The 15,896-nt window shown below is 52.0% G+C and overlaps 1 protein-coding gene across 2 annotated transcripts in view; it reads right to left on the reverse strand.

Moving 5' to 3' along the window:
• The window catches only part of CSNK2A1 (casein kinase 2 alpha 1), a 32,840-nt gene extending 30,301 nt beyond the window's left edge, over positions 1-2,539 (reverse strand). Inside the window, exons 1-2 of one of the 2 annotated variants that reach the window (XM_048820822.2) lie at positions 2,393-2,520; positions 1,533-1,717 (exon numbers count right to left, since the gene is read on the reverse strand). The gene's annotated coding sequence lies outside the window, so the exon portion shown is untranslated. Of the gene's footprint in view, positions 1-1,532; positions 1,718-2,392 lie in introns of both variants that reach the window. The other variant, XM_048820821.2, reaches the window with a different exon arrangement.
• Positions 2,540-15,896: the final 13,357 nt, after the last annotated feature.

Consider the following 15,896-nt stretch of genomic DNA (forward strand, 5'->3'; position numbering starts at 1 on the left):
ATCAGCACCCCAAGAGCTTTGTACCTCCCCATGACAAGATTTTGGAGGATGTAGTTTCTACTAATATGTAGAAAATATTAAAACCTATATCCACCCCAAACATACCCTACTTAACTCCTCACCTCTGAGCTGCAAGGCAACAGACCCCTGACCCCCACCCCTCAAAGGCCTACACCCCCACCTCAGAGCTGGGAAGAACTCCATCCTCACACCTTAGGCAATACTGTACATCCCCCTCTCTGCTACAGATGTGAAAAGAGGTTGACACCTAACTGTCCAAGAAACGGGTAGGCCCTCCATCACCACAGGGGGATGTAAACCCACCCTCCTCACAGATGCATCTACCCCCAAGAGAACTATGAAATGAAGTTTACCTCTGTCAGATGTGTGTGTCTCAACAGAAGAGGGGGAACAGATGTTTGATATCTACCTATTACAGATGTCCATGATTTGCGCCACTAGAGCCAAACACCCAACCCACGGGCTAATCTTGCCTGCCTCAGGTATTACATGGCCCCATGAATATCTGACTCTGCATACTTCAAGTGGTTTTTTGGGTTTTTTTTAAAGAGTATATTTCTAGCACCTATGTCTACAAAGACAGTCTTCTAAACATGAACTGAGGGCTTGTCTACACTTGAAATGCTACAGCAACACAGCTGCAGCTGGGCCACTGTGGTGCTTCAGTGTAGACACTACCTACGGTGAAGGGAGGGGTTCCCCTGTTGGTGCAAGTAATCCACCTCCCTGGGCAGCAAGAACTAGGCTGACAGAAGAGTTCTTCCATCCACCTAGAACTATGTACACCAGGGTTTGGTCACCTTAACTATGCCACTCAGGGGTGTGGATTTTTCACACCCTTGAGCAATGTAGCTGAGTCGATACAATTTTTTAGTCTAGATCAGGCCTGAGTATAAACACATGCAAAGCTGATGTGTTGCGTCCAGGTGTCTGTAAGAAGCCTGAAACAGCAACTCTAGGAGAGGTGTGAACTGCCCCCCCCCCCCAGCCATCTCAATGAGTTGTTGATTCTTAAGCCTGATTATGACACTTTATGGGCCACTTTTTCCAAATAATTTAGGTAGTGTTGTGAACCAAATTTGTACAATTACCATATTTATGTGCACAAATCTGGTAACTACATATGAAAAGAGCATAACAAAAGAGAATAGGAGTAGTGTGGTCCTAGCAGTGCCCTCCACCACTTACTTCCCACTAAAAGATGCGGATTACAACAGTAACTTTCTTGAGCCTCTCAAACCTACATCAGGTCCTAATAGCGCAAACCTCTGCATCATTGCAGAGTTCCACTGCAGTCAATGGGACTCCACATGGACACAGAGGATTGCACTACTGGACCCTGGCACAAGATCATGGCCGAAAAGTTTCGCTAACATATAAGGAGCATACTCCATCCTCAGTTTTTGTATAAATCTCCCACTGTTCCCAGTGAAAGACTGGCTAGAAAAATGTAGGTGGCCTAAACATTCTTACCCAATCGGTCCTCTTTAAAAAATAAAAATAAAACTCACATGCTTGAGCAATAGTGATAGAACTTGCTATTCCAATAAAAGTATTTTGAACCAATTTTCAGCTGGGGTGAGAAGAGCAGTGATAAGTGGAGCTTTCCTCGGGACATAAACCCCCTGCCATCCACAGAGCTGAGAAGAGCCTGACAAACCACAGCTTCAGGGGCAAGAGCGCCCTCCCAATGAAGCTAAAAGAAGAAACATCCTATTTCACATGGGGAAAGGACATACTCCCCTGGTAGAAAGAGATGGACCCTTCTTCTTCCCACCCCTCACCCTGGTGGGGCAAGACAGATCCTCTCAGCCAGGGGAACAGTCCTGCCCCACCCCACCCCGAACCGATAAGGGGAGTGGGGAGGATACTGCCTCTCTCAGGGGCATACACCTTGCCAACAGGGCTGGGATGGGGAGGGGCTCCTCTTCTCCAGAAGGCTATAGACCCCCCCCCACCCACTTCCACCCCCCAGAGAAGCGAGAGGGGGTGGGACCCTGGGACCCTCCCTCCTCCTTCCCCCCGGAGAGAACTAAGAAGGGGCCCACCCCCGCAGAGCTGGCCCCCTCTCCCCGGCACCCCCCCTCCCTATCCCCTAGCGGGGCCCCCTCCTCTGTAGAGTTACAGCCCTGAGGCCGGGAAGGAGGATGAGCCCCCCCCCGCAGGGCACCTTCCCCCCCCCCCCGCAGGACACCCCCCCCGGCCGGGCCCCACACACAGCGGGGAGGGGCCCCCTCCCCTGCAGGGCCCCCCCTCCCCTCTCATGGACCCCTCCGCCGTGGCCCCATCCTTGCCCCCGCCATGCCTCGGGGTGGTCCCCGCCCCGCCGGGCCCCGGGAGGAGGGGTCGGGTCCGCCCCGCCCGCCGGTACCTGACGCGGCCGCCGCTCTCGCCTCCCTCCCCACCGGCCTCACAGAGACAATATGGCGGAGGCACAAGGCTCGGCAGCCAGCCGCAGGGACCAGAGCGAGGCTGGCCGGAATCGGAAACCCGGCCTCTCCCCAAGCTCGCGACGTGCTGCGGCGGCAGCGGAAGCTGGGCACGCGGGGCGGGGCAACGGGGCAGGCCGAGCGCACGCGAGGAAGGCACGCATGCGCCGTATGAGACGCTACGGCACTGCCTTCTGGGAATTGTAGTTCTCTGTCTTTCACGGGCGCCCCTCAGGAGCTGGGGCCTAGAGCGGGCTCAGCTCCTCTGTTGAGCCCGACTCGGGTGTCACGACTTCATGACACTGAAGTGCCAACATGGGCATCCTGACAGCGCAATGGCGGGAAGGCATTCACCGTCGGGGATGTGATTCTGACACATGAACTCGCTGCGTCAGAAAGTGACGGCGTCAGATCAGAATACGGCGTCGACACAACGGTCTGATGATGTCATATCACCATATGATGTCAGCACCACAAAGCATGGTGATGTCATGTCAAGCACACCACAAAGTGGTATGTGCCACTTCAGAATGTTCCGATGGCATGTGCGCAAGGTCCGGAGTCCCATGCGATGTCGCTTTGAAACCACGTTGTAAGTGAGAGATGCTGCCCTGAAGCAAGGTGGGGCAGTGCTGAAACGGGATGTCGACTGGAATGGTGCGTTGTCATGAAAAGCATCATGTCACACCCATCGTTTCTGCGGCCCCAGCGTTCTGTCAGGATGTGTCAGTGGAGAGCAAGCTGGTACCACAGAACTTGCCCTATAAAACATGACAGTCTGGTCGACAATGCTGTTTACAAATTTCAGTTCTTCAGAACTACTTTTGGCTCCGGTCCTGCAAAGACTTATGCATGTGCTTAATTTTATGCACAGTGACCAGGCTCCTAAAACTGCAGGCCCAGGCATAACTCCTTGCAGGATCAGAACCTTTCCTGGTACGTTTTTGTATCATTATCTTTTGCAAAGTGTGTGGAGGGGAGAGGTGTTTTTTTGTCTCTGTTCCAACTGTAAAAAAACGCAAGTGTATTGATGTCAGTCACCATGTTTTGATTTTATTTCCTCCCCCTCCCCACATTTGGATAACCTCAAAAAGCAGCTTGGATTGAAACTTTCCAATATGGCCTGGTCCTAGATCTCTAGGAGGAGAGTGTCGTCTTAAGATAGTCCTTTGTCCCAGTGCCAGAAGCTAACTCCCACACGAGTTCCATCATGATATTGATCATTATTTTTAAGGCTTTTTCCAATTGTTTCAGATTTTTATGTATTTATTTGTAAATTGCAAACAAGCTTTGTCTAATTTGTCACTCTTCCTGGATTTCCAGGGCTATTTGATGCGTAATTAACAGTCTCAGCAGCCAAAACTCAGAGGTAGACTTGTATATTCCACACTGGTTGATGAAACCCTTGAAAGGAATTAGAGATCTGTTTCAGTGATTGTCCATCTCTTGCCCAAATACGCGGCTGCTGCTGTAAAATAGGAGACAGCCTTTAAGTCTCATGAGATCAGCCCAGTCATTCCCTCAGTCTTGCCCTTGTTGGGAGAACAGGGCTCTGTGCAGAAACGGGGTGAGACATTCCGTAGGATATGGGAAGCACAGAGGGTTCTTTAAAAGTTTCTTTTTAAAACTGCCCTCATCTCATGGGGCCATGGCCATGAGAGAGCAAAATATTCTGTTCACAGAGTCTGCCACCAGGTGGCACGTTTGAGCTACGGTTGCATCTGATGAAGTGAGCTGTAGCTCACGAAAGCTCATGCTCAAATAAATTGGTTAGTCTCTAAGGTGCCACAAGTACTCCTTTTCTTTTTGCGAATACAGACTAACACGGCTGTTCCTCTGAAACGGTTCAGAAGCTTTCACTAATCCAAGCTGTACATTCTTCCCAAATATTTTTTCTCTGGATGGATGTTCAGAGAGCTGTCAGGTCTCTGCAGATGCTTTTATTGCAGCAGGGGGACACTCCCAAGCATTTGGGGAAAATACATGGCCCAGCAGAGTCAGCACGCACTTGCCTTTCACCTCAAAAGGGGAACTGAAATTTAAAGTGAAGATTCCTATAAACACCCAAGCCTGTGCATAATTTACTGATGTGAGCAGAACTATTGAAGTCAAACATGGTTTTTTGTTTGCAGGATCAGGGCCTGAATCTCCTTTCCTCGTTGCAAAAGCTATCATACAGCTGGCATTCTCTGCTCAGCAGGAATCCACTGTGGGCATAGCGGAAGGGCTGAAAGTCAAGATAAAGGTACAGTGACTCAGACTGGGGATGGGGGCAGACTTGAAGAGTAGAGGTGCTGCGGGCCTGTTTGATGTAGATTGGCAGAAGAGTGAGGAAAGCAGAACTGGACTAGTGGAACTCTTGTAGGCCAGGATTGAGAGATACTGGTGCTGGTTGGGGGCTGTGACGGTTCTCGGGGTATCCTGTACTGTAAATCAGCTTGTTACCCCATGATTCTAGCGAGACATAGGCTTGCCCGTGGTGACTGGGTGTCTGCTCCCTACACCCCCAGCCACCCCTACACCTGTTAGCCACTCAAGCACTCTCCCCTGGGAAATGCAGGTTCGCAAGAGGTGCACCCCAGTCCCCAAGTCCCTTTCTCCTGTGATATCCAGCCCCTGACACTGATTACAAACAGGCATCCCAGAGCCTCTGCCCTTCAAGGAGCAGTGTACCCCAGTTACTAGTTTTACCTTAAATCACTGCTCCTATGTAATACACACCACTTGTGAGCACTCATAATAAAACAAAAGTAGGTTTATTTAAGAAGGACTAGAGCTTCAACTAGAAACAAGAGAGATTGGTGGAAACAAATGGTTACAATACAAAAAAACCCCCATAGAATGCGAACTAGGGCCTACACTTATGAATAGTGCTTTCCTATCTAATAAAGTAGGTTGCAGAGCCGGTTGGTGTCATAGGAACCAGGAACTAAACTTTGATTAAAACACCCCCATTCTGTAAGATGTTTCCTCAGTGAATGTATCCAGGGTGCCTGTCTCCACGCAGGGTTATGTTGAAACAGTCTTGTGAATGTTCATAGACAGGGCGAGCTCTCTAATCTGTTGTAATGTTCCCTTTTTATCTCCAAGTGGTTTTGGCTGTTTGCAGCTGTCTCTGATGGTTTTCCACTGATAGTCTTGGGATGGAGCAAGGCTGGACAACTGAGCCTTGCATTACATCACCGGCTAAACAGGAAGGGTGACAACTCCCTCCTGCTTGAATGGGCCATCACTGAGATATGAGCTCCCCAGTGACTAACTTGGACTCTAACTAACTATAACGCAGACTTTCCACATACTTACATTGTCCTTAAATATCACCTGTACACACACCTCGCAGTGATTCTGAGTCTTGCCAACTTATGAACTTTCAGCAGCTACCTTACATGTTACTCTTTATGGATAAAGGCCCTGCAAGAAGTGTGTTTGGTTGAGTGAGTTTGTCAGGTCTGAGACCAGAGTTGCTTGCAAAGAGCTGGGGACCTTTTGCCCAGGTGCCAGTGTGTCACAGAGGCCCAGGGCTGGAGTAACACTGCTGGATTGGCTGAGCTGTGTATGGTGTGCTTGTAAAGTGCCTGGCCACACTGGGTATATCTAGACTGCACACTAAGCCTGAGTCTGTGGGAACCAGTTGAGCATCCAAGCTCGTGTTGAGCATCCACACTGCATTGTAAATCTGGGTTTATAGCTGCTGGACCAAGGTCTCACAGCCAGGCTAACTCATCCATACTGCATTACGCTGCCCTTCTGACTTGGGTCTGCTGCTTGACCTGTGTCCACACTGCAAAATGACAGGGCTTCGACCCGAGTCTCAGCTCTAACCCACTCCCTAGAAGGGTTCTAGGACCAGGGTCCTGAATGTTTGCTGACCTGAGTCGGACTGATTTGTGTGCAAACAGAAGCGGCCCTTGGATACAAACCCGAGTCAGAGCCTGGGCTTAGTGTGCGGTGTAGACATGCTCTCTGGGTCTGGCTGCATCCACCATGACCAGTGCTGCTCAGAAGGAGCCCAGAATAGGGCTTGTGGGGCTGAGCTGCAGAGGCAGAGCTGTGTGGGCTGTCACAGAGCCCACCTGCTGCCTCCACCCCTTGCAGTCAGCCTCCGGTTTGCAGGACCAAGTTCAGTAGCGGCAGCACTGAAGGAGAAGAGGGAAAAGCTGTGACAGACTCTGCAGCTGCTCCTGTTGTTCTCTTTTCTCACAAACCGTAATTTCCAGACGTGCCTTGTATGAAATGACTAGGTGGCAAGGATGCGAGCTCTGGCCTTCTCCTGTGGGTGCAGTGCTGCTTCCTCTCAAGGAAAGCCCCTTGAGACCTTGTTTCACTCTGTTCCCATTCCCACCCAGCCCCCCTCCTGGAGCCTGGGCCAACCTTCACTGCTCTGCCTCTAAAGCACCATGGGAATGCTGCAAAAGTGCAGGTTTCCTGGAGTGCTTTGTGTCCGTAAGGGACATATTCTGGCCATGAATTCAGGCAACTGGCTCCAGCAGGGGACCTGCCCTATGGAAGAAGCAGTATTGGGGCACTGTGGGGATGGGGGAAATGCAATCGGGAAGCCAGGGAATTATGTGGACAAGGACCATGGGCTCAGTCCTGGACGGGTCAGAAATCTTGGGGGTTTATGCAGGGCTTAATTTGTAATGAAAGAAGGCCCGGGGCTCAAGCAATTTTTTTTACATTCAGAACTGATGCAGCAAGCCCAGAGGTGCTGGGGCTGTGAACTGCCAAGCCCAGAGGTGCCGGGGCTCAGCCCTGACAAGCCCAGGTACATATTAAGCACTGGGTTTATGTCCGTACACTGGAAATGTCCTGCAGAAATCCTGAGCCTGCTTCCCACCATGGAGCTAAACAAAGCTCCACCTAGGGAGGTGGTGGAATCTCCTTCCTTTGAGGTTTTTAAGTCCTGGCTTGACAAAGCCCTGGCTGGGATGAGTTAGTTGGGGTTGGTCCTGCTTTGAGCAGGGGGTTGGACTAGATGACTTCCTGAGGTCCCTTCCAACCCTGATATTCTATGATTCTATGAAAGCCAGATAAGCCAGCCTGGCTGGCCATGGAAGGGGTTAGAAAAGGCCAGGGGAGAAGGGCTGTCTCAGCAGGGAAGAGGAGCTGTGCTTTCTGCATCAGTTACCAGCTCCAGATTGCCCTGGATGGAACTTGAATGAAACACATGGGTTAAGGAGGCAGGTAAGACACGGGTCAATAATGGGGTAAGAATCCAGAAACAACACTTCCTGGGTAGTGCAAAGAGGGTCACTTCGCAGTATGGCGAGACCCTCTTACGCGGAGACCTGATGATATTTCTGGATAATGTTCACTAGCCAAAGTTCCCAGCTGCAAGGCTTATGGCTTTGTCTTTGATCTTCACATGCTGATGGTTTGTAAACCTGCTAGAACTTCCTAAATAAGTAAATAGATACATCCATAATGGTGTAAATCTTTCTCAAAGGGGGAGTAAACAGTTTCCTCTCCCTCACCAAACTCCAGGCCTTGGATCATTGAGATACTTGGCAAAGGGCAGAGGAGATGGGACAGAGAGAGCCACCTGAATTCCAGTGGAATAGTTTCATCGGGTTTCTACTGGTTCCAGTTGGCCAGCTAGGAACAGAACAATGGGTCTGTTGGTCGGCTGGATACTGGTTCCTCAGTTGGAACCAACAGAAACCAGTAGAAACCAAGGAGATTAACTGCAGGATTCTTGTGGTGTCTACTGGAATTTGAACTATGGGGGGAGGGGACCAAAGGAGGAAGGGAAAGAGACCACATCCCTGTTGATGGGAGGACGGTGTCTGTGCGGGAATGATTTTCTGGCAATGCTTCCAGACAGCATCTGATTTCCCAGAATATTCCCAGGGGGAATCCAGGGCCCCCTCACTCACCTGACCAGATTTCAGACCCAGGCCACCCGTTACCAGTAAACTCAACCTTCATCCTTTTTACCCTTCTCTCCCTACTCCTACGGGTTAACTTGAATCAGCTGCAGTACCATGCCCTGCAGAGACAGCTTTGTCCCTGGACCTCAGCATGTCACGGAGTCCCTGGGCGATGCTCTGGAACTGCTCCCCATGAAGCCAGTCAGGACTCTGGGGCAGTCGCCTTTCTGGGAGCAGCCTGTCTTCAGGACACACAGCTCACACAGCTTCCACCTTCCTGGGTCTGACCTCGGAGCATTCAGCATCCTCTGCCCCTCCGTGCGCTTCCCCCCAGCGAGTCCGCTCAGGCGGGGCTCCTGGGGAAGCCAGAGGGTCCTGCACCCCAACTTCGCAGTCAGACGTGACTCTCAGCCAGCCAGTAAAACAGAAGGTTTATTAGACGACAGGAACATGGTCTAAAACAGAGCTTGCAGGTGCAGAGAACGGGACCCCTCAGCTGGGTCCATTTTGGGGGGCAGTGAGCCAGACAACCACGTCTGCACTTCACTCCATGTCCCAGCCAGCCCCAAACTGAAAACCCCCTCCAGCCCCTCCTCCTCTGGGCTTTGTTCCTTTCCCGGGCCAGGTGGTCACCTGATTCCTTTGTTCTCCAACCCTTCAGCTCTCACCTTGCAGGGGGGGAAGGGCCCAGGCCATCGGTTGCCAGGAAACAGGGTGTTGGCCATTCTCTGTGTCCAGACTCCTGCACACACATGCCCTCTAGGGCTCTGCAATGATCATACACCCTTACTCCACCCCCTAGATACTTAAGAACTGCCTAGGGGAAACTGAGGCACCCCCACACTATTCAGAGGAAACATTAAGAACAGTTCCACTTCGTCACACAGCAGCTGTGAAGAAGACTGAATCCCATGCCCTTTTCCAGAGGCTCTTGCAAATCCAATCCTCCTTGCATGTGGCCCTGGGACTTTGCCCTGTGCTATCTCCTTAGAATCCCTATTGAGACCCGATTTGGGAGTTAAATTACTCTCTGAGCTTTGGCATGTTAAAATCATTGTGATGGAAACACATGAGCAGTGCCTCTTTCTGTAGGGTCAGACTGAGGTGCAGTCTCAGCACAGGGTGTAGGAGATCCCAAGTGTTAGACCCAATACTGTTCAGGCTGATCTGATTCCCCCAGGGCCTCCTGGGATTGGATTATCCTTGGCATTGCCCAGTGTCTGCATTCTCTCTGCCTCCAGCAGCAGGCCTTTGGTCCCCCAATAATACCTATTACCACGACTGCCCTCTCATCTTCTCCTTAGCAAACCTCACGCAGCAAGCCCTTTGGTGACCTTTACAAACTATTTTTCGAGTTTGTGAACCTTTATTTCCTGTAGACTCCTAGACTTTAAGCCCAGAAGGGACCATTTTGATAATCTAGTCTGATGTCCGGTGCAGTGCAGGCCACAGACCCTCACTTATAACTTCTGTAATAGACCCCTGACCTCTGGCTGAGTCACTGAAGGCCTCAAATCATGATTTAAAGACTTCAAGTTACAGAGAACCCACCATTTACACTAGTTTAAACCTGCAAGTGGCCTGTGCCCCATGCTGCAGAAGAAGACGAAAACCTCCCAGGGTCTCTGTCAATCTGACCTGGGGAAAATTCCTTCCCGACCCAAAATATGGCCATCAGTTGGACCCTGAGCATGTGGGCAAGACCTCCCCGGCAGACACCTGGGAAAGAATTCTCTGTAGTAACTCAGAGCCCTCCCCACCTAGTGTCCCATCACTGGCTTTTGGTGATATTTGCTGCTAGCTGTCGCAGAGTGGCTGTATGCCATTGTAGGCAGTCTCATCACACCATCCCCTCCATAAATGTATCAATTTAAACCCCATCATTCCCCCCCGGCCCCCAACATTGATTCAGCTTGGGAAAGAAAGTTATCAACCAACTGGCTGTCAGGTCCAGCTGTGAGGGTTTCTGGAGGAATTCAAATGGAACTGGACTTGGGCTGCAACTTCCTTCCTCCTCAATACCCCCCCCAACCCCCTCTGGGTGCGTGCAAGGTGGCTCATGCTGTATGGTGGGCTTCTTAGGCAAGGGCAGGGACACAGCATGTTTAGTGGTCAGCGCGAGCTTGCCCTTCTGAAAGAGGGCACCGTCTGTCCATAACAAGCTGATCCATGCACACCCCTGGGCTCAGCAGCCACAAGGAGCATGGAGTGAGTTTTCAAATGCACTCACTGCTTGCCTAACTCTACTCCCATTGACCACCAGTATGCGTGCGAGTGTCCAGTGGATGGAGGCTCTGCAGGAAAAGGCAGCGCTGTTTGCTCAGCCTTCTTCTGAAGCTGCCCCTGCGATACCAGCCAGAAGAGGCCCCTGGAGCTGCACAGCAGATGGAATCCTCCTGGCCCTGACGCTGGGTGAAGGCACGCTTGGTTCCTCTCTGCAAGGCAGATTGGTTCATGGGGACCAAGTGCCACAGGGCACTGGCAGGGAGATAGAAGCCTTCCACTGCTAGGCCACTGGTTTCCATTTGGCTCAAGAGGCTGGTAACCAAAACCTGTGGCCATCTGGAAGCTGTTCAGCAGCCTGTGTGCAATGAGTGGGTGTCTGCCTGGCCAGTTCCAAGCAGGCACAAGTCCCCATAATACCCACCATTCTGGGTCCTCAGTGGGGAGAACATGAGCCTCTGCCCCTTGTGCTGAAGAGACAACACCTTTGGTTAGGAGCTGGAGTAGACTCTTATCCTCTGTGGACCAGCCAAGAGCAGATGTGTAACACACTGCAAGTGGTTCACATCCACGCCAGCTGGCTTTGGCTGCCTCCTTGTTGGCATCCTCAGCAGAGAGGCCAAAGACCAAACAGGCCACAACTGAACTCCCCTCTCCCCTTCCCAAGGTTGAGTCACTCTGAAGGGGCAGGGTGACCAACAGCCCCACTACTCCTCCACTCCTGCACATGTCCAGAAGTGGGTGACCCACTCCTTCAGCTTCCTAGCCTTCTCCACTGCCTTTGTGCATGGAGCCCCCCGTTCCCCACAGAACTGAGGTTATGTTGCTAAATCTCTGCAGAATTCTTGCACGGTCTAGCAGACAGGCAGGAGCCAGGCCAGGGGCCCCTGCAAACTGCCGCATGTGAGGCTCCACCAAACCTTTGCCCAGCCCTGGAACTACCTCATGGAAACCCTGCTGCACTTCACCCTGTTTTCCCACTTGTGTGGGAGCCTCACCCACGGGAGGAGCTGGGAGAGCTCCTGCTTTCCCTGCTTGCCTGGGCTCTCCCAGCCCCTCACCCGGGGTCATTCCCATTAGGTAAAGGAGCAGATCGTCTTGGCTTGGGTATGTCCCTGTTTTGCTTTCCTTGTATTGTATGGACCTGGGTCATCGAGGAAACCTTACAGGTCCTTCTGCTGCCCAATGGTCACTGGGGAAGCCCAGCCCCCTTCCCCCCATTGTCAGAGTGCTGGCCGAAGCCTCGCTCCTGACTCCGGCAGCTAAAAATAACTCTTTGTCAGGCAATTGTTCCAACACCTAAGCTGCAGCATTGACGTGGGGGCTAGGGTGGGACAGAGACAGAGACAGGGTAGGTGGAGATGGAAGGGGCTGAGGAGCCCTCTGGGAATTGCTACAAAACATTCAGCACTGATAGCAGCTCAGCGGCTTGTCAGTATCGGACCCTGAGATGGTTAAATAGTGAGAAGGGCATGTCAGAGCCCCCTCCATTCTGTCTCTCCTCCCCCCCAGTGCTGTCCCACTCCCCGCTTTCAGCTCTCCCTTCCATCGTCCTCCACCCCCACTCCTGTCTGCCTCTGCCCCAAGTCTGCCCCCTTGCACATAGTCCCGACACCATTTCTCTGGTTGGTTGCAGCATGGAGCCCGTGCCGCGTGGCCGACATGGGGGAGAAGGGGAATGAGTCTCTGTCGCTCTGCTTCGCCTGTTAAAGTAGCTGCAAAGCTCTGGCCCCTTTGTTTCCTCTCCGTGCGGCTGGCACGCTGTTCTGTGAGCTGGGTTGGAACCAAGCCCCTGGATCTGAACCCCACTGAACTTCATCTGGGAGATGGAGAGGATTGGAATCCAAAGCTGGATCCAGATCCAGATTTCACCACTGGTCTGAACCCAACCCCGGAACGTAGCCCTGGGTCCAAGCTTAGCAGGTCAGGCCCCTCTGTGATGGAGTGCAGAACTTGGGGCTTCTTGCCATGCCCTGCTTCTCCGCTGATCCTTCTTGACTATTGACTGCCGATGGCTCCCTGGGGCTGGAGGGGGTTAGGCTTTCTTAAGGAAGTCCGGAACTGATTCCTCCAGGCTGAGTTTTGGACAGATTTAATCCCTACAGCCCGGAGAGGTGTTACTGATCTCCACGACACACTCAGTCAAGCTGCCTTCCACTCCCACTCCCACACACATGCAGAAATAAATGGGGGAGCGGTAGATCTTTCATCAGCCAGCCTGTTGCTCCTGCTGGGAGGGCTTGAGCCTTCACTGGCACGGTCCCGGGGGAGGGGGTTCCAATGTCTAATCCACTCTTTTAAACTCGATCTGTGGGACCAAATGGGCTCTGCAGGGAGGCTCAGGAGAATCCAGCTCAGATTGTGCAGGAGCAGATTTCTATGTCTAGTCTGCCAAGTGCCCAGCGCAGCAACAAGGGCTGGATTCAGGCTATCTTGGGGGCCATCTTCTAAAATAAACAAACCCTTATGCTCAAATAAATTTGTTAGTCTCGAAGGTGCCACAAGTCCTCATTTTCTTTTTGCGAATACAGACTAACACAGCTGCTACTCTGAAACCCCAAGCCGGGCTCCCACTTCTGACTCCAGGAAATTAGAATAAATAAATAAACCTGCCCTGGTCCCCTTTGCAGCAGGTGCTTCCCCTCCTGCCAGCACCCCGAATCCTTGGGAACACAAGGACCTTGTTATTTGGGGAAGAGGGAAAATATAAAGAGACATGAAAACTCTCTCTGCCGAATGACATAGAAGAAAATGAGCCTTGCAAACCCCGGGCATCCAGAGTTTGGTCAACTCCATCATTCTGAAGAGTAACTGTCTGATTTAGTGAGGCCCAGAATGCTTAATCTTGCCACAAAACCCCCAATCTTAAAACCCCCACTCAGGGGTCCAGCAGGAGTCATTGGTCGTCAAGGGGCAGGTCTTTTCCACCTGTCTGCACCAGTCCAGAGAGAACACTCTGCCAGGTCGTGCTCCCATATACAGCTTCCCGGTCCAGTTCTGATATCAGCTCTGCTGCCAGTAGCCTGGAAGGTGGGAGCGTGGTGTAACCAGCTCCAAACTGCTGCCAGATCCAGTCCAGTCCAGTCAATGCTATTTGCTCTACATTGGGTGCAAAACATCCAAATGGGAAACCCAGACATTGCCCACAATCCCTGCCCCTTGGGATAGCATTCCTGATCTCGAAGGGAAAGCCCTTCTCCCTCCTAGCTTGGGTTTTGATACCAAACCAAAGTTCACTCCCATAACTTAGGGTGACCCACTGAGCCACTCAGGATATTTTTGCACAATTCCTGTTCCCTTTCAAGAGTCCAGCCGTCATCATCATCATCATCATCATCATCATCTAGCATTACTTTTACAATCAGAACATAAACAGATTCCAACTAAAGCAACAAAACTCAGTAGATGAAATTATGGGTAAACAGCATTATAATTAGGGCCCTACCAAATTCACGACCATGAAAAATGCATCATGGTCCATGAAATCTGGTCTCCCCCATGAAATCTTGTCTTTTGTGCGCTTTTACCCTGGACTGAATAGATTTCATGGGGGAGACCAGTGTCTCCCAAACTGGGGGTCCTGACTCAAAAGGAGGCTGCAGGGGGGTCGCAAGGTTTTGGAGGGGGCTCGCAGTATTGCCACCCTTACTTCTGTGCGGCTGCCTTCAGAGCTGGGTGGCCAGAGAGTGGCAGCTGCTAGCCGGGTGACCAGCTCTGAAGGCAGCAGTGCAGAAATAAAGGTGGCAATACCGTACCAGGCCATCCTTACTCCTGTGCGGCTGCTGGCTGTGGCTCTGCCTTCAGAGCTGGGATCCCAACCAGCAGCTGCCGCTCTCTGGCCGCCAGCTCACCAGCAACAGCACTGAAGTAAGGGTGGCAAGACCACAACCCCCCTCCAATAACCTTGCGATCCCCCCAACTGCCGCCTTTGGGTCAGGACCCCAATAATTACAACACCCTGACATTTCAGATTTAAATATCTAAAATAATGAAATTTACGATTTTTAAAATCCTTTGACTGTGAAATTGACCAAAATGGACTGTGAATTTGGTAGGGCCCTAATTATAATTAATGTAAATGAAGATGGCCAGACTTGCCTTTTCCCCAGAATTCCATCCCTGGAAAGTCTTCTGGCCCCAGGACCTATACAAGAGACACACCTGTTCCCAGCCTGCAATGGGTGGGAAGGGAATCCCTTTGCTTGGGCTGGTACTCTGGGTCTGGGCACCATGGCTGGCCTGCTCGCTTGCTGAGTATTGTGTTCTTGCATCCCAAGTCTTCGTTCCAGTGCAATGTCCCAAACCCTGCCACACCCACACTGCATTAGCTGTGAGCTCTACTGACAGCTCTGGTCTGGGAATGCACCAGACATGCTCTGCCCTCATCAGCTCAAGGGCATAGCAGCCCTGGTGTCAGAGACTGCGTTGTGGTGGTCATGCCTAGTGGTTACAGCAGGAGTCAGTAGCCAGGGCTCAGAGTCAAAGTCAGGAATTGGAGCCACAGGTCAGGGCCAGGTTATCTGAAGTTTGGCAAGGCAGGAGCAGGGCTAGGCCAAGGGCAGGAGTAAGGGTGGAGCAGAATTAGAACACGGCAGCAGCAAGGCTGGGAACAGCAGGTGCAGGAGCTGTCACAGTCATGGGCAAATGCTTTGAGCAGCCACCAAACTGCTGCTGCTGGGCTTAAAAGCTGTTCTCTGGACTCTTCCCATCAGTCAGGCAGTGCAGCCAGTCAGGCAGACTGCCACAGGCCAGCAGTGCTCATTAGGGTGCTTGGAGACAGGCTCTGCTGCAGGCCCTGATTCCTAACACCTGGTGTGGGAATGCACCGGACGTGCCCTGCCCTTGCACACTTGGGGACACTGCAGCCCTGGTGTGGGAATGCAACGGACATGCCCTGCCCTTTGCATGCTCAGGGAGGTTGCATTGCTCTAGCTTAGGGCTGAGGTGAATCATCCACTAATGTCTGTCTCCCTCCCAGCTGTGTATGCAATCCACAGGCTACAACCATTGGCTCTGGTTCACCCAGAAACATTCCTGTCCAGGCATTCTGGACAGGTTCTTTGGAAATGCTGAGTCTTTCTCAGTGGACACTCTGGGCTGCACCCCAGCAGAAAAAAAACAGACTGGAATTCCTGAAGCGTTCAGACCGGGACGCTGAGCTCCAAAGAGGCAGGCCAGAGATTGCAGAGGGAAGGCCATAGGGAAGTCTGAATCCAGGCCTTGTGAATCCCACCAGCAAAGTACAGAGGGAACCAGAAGCCCATGGTGGTGTGGGCGAGAAAGGGAGCCCCCCCCCCCCCTTTGCACATCCAGATGCACCCCACGGTAATGGCTGGAGTTCCCTGCAGTTCTC

This window comes from Caretta caretta, chromosome 13 (assembly GCF_965140235.1).
Source record: "Caretta caretta isolate rCarCar2 chromosome 13, rCarCar1.hap1, whole genome shotgun sequence".
NCBI lineage: Eukaryota > Metazoa > Chordata > Testudines > Cheloniidae > Caretta > Caretta caretta.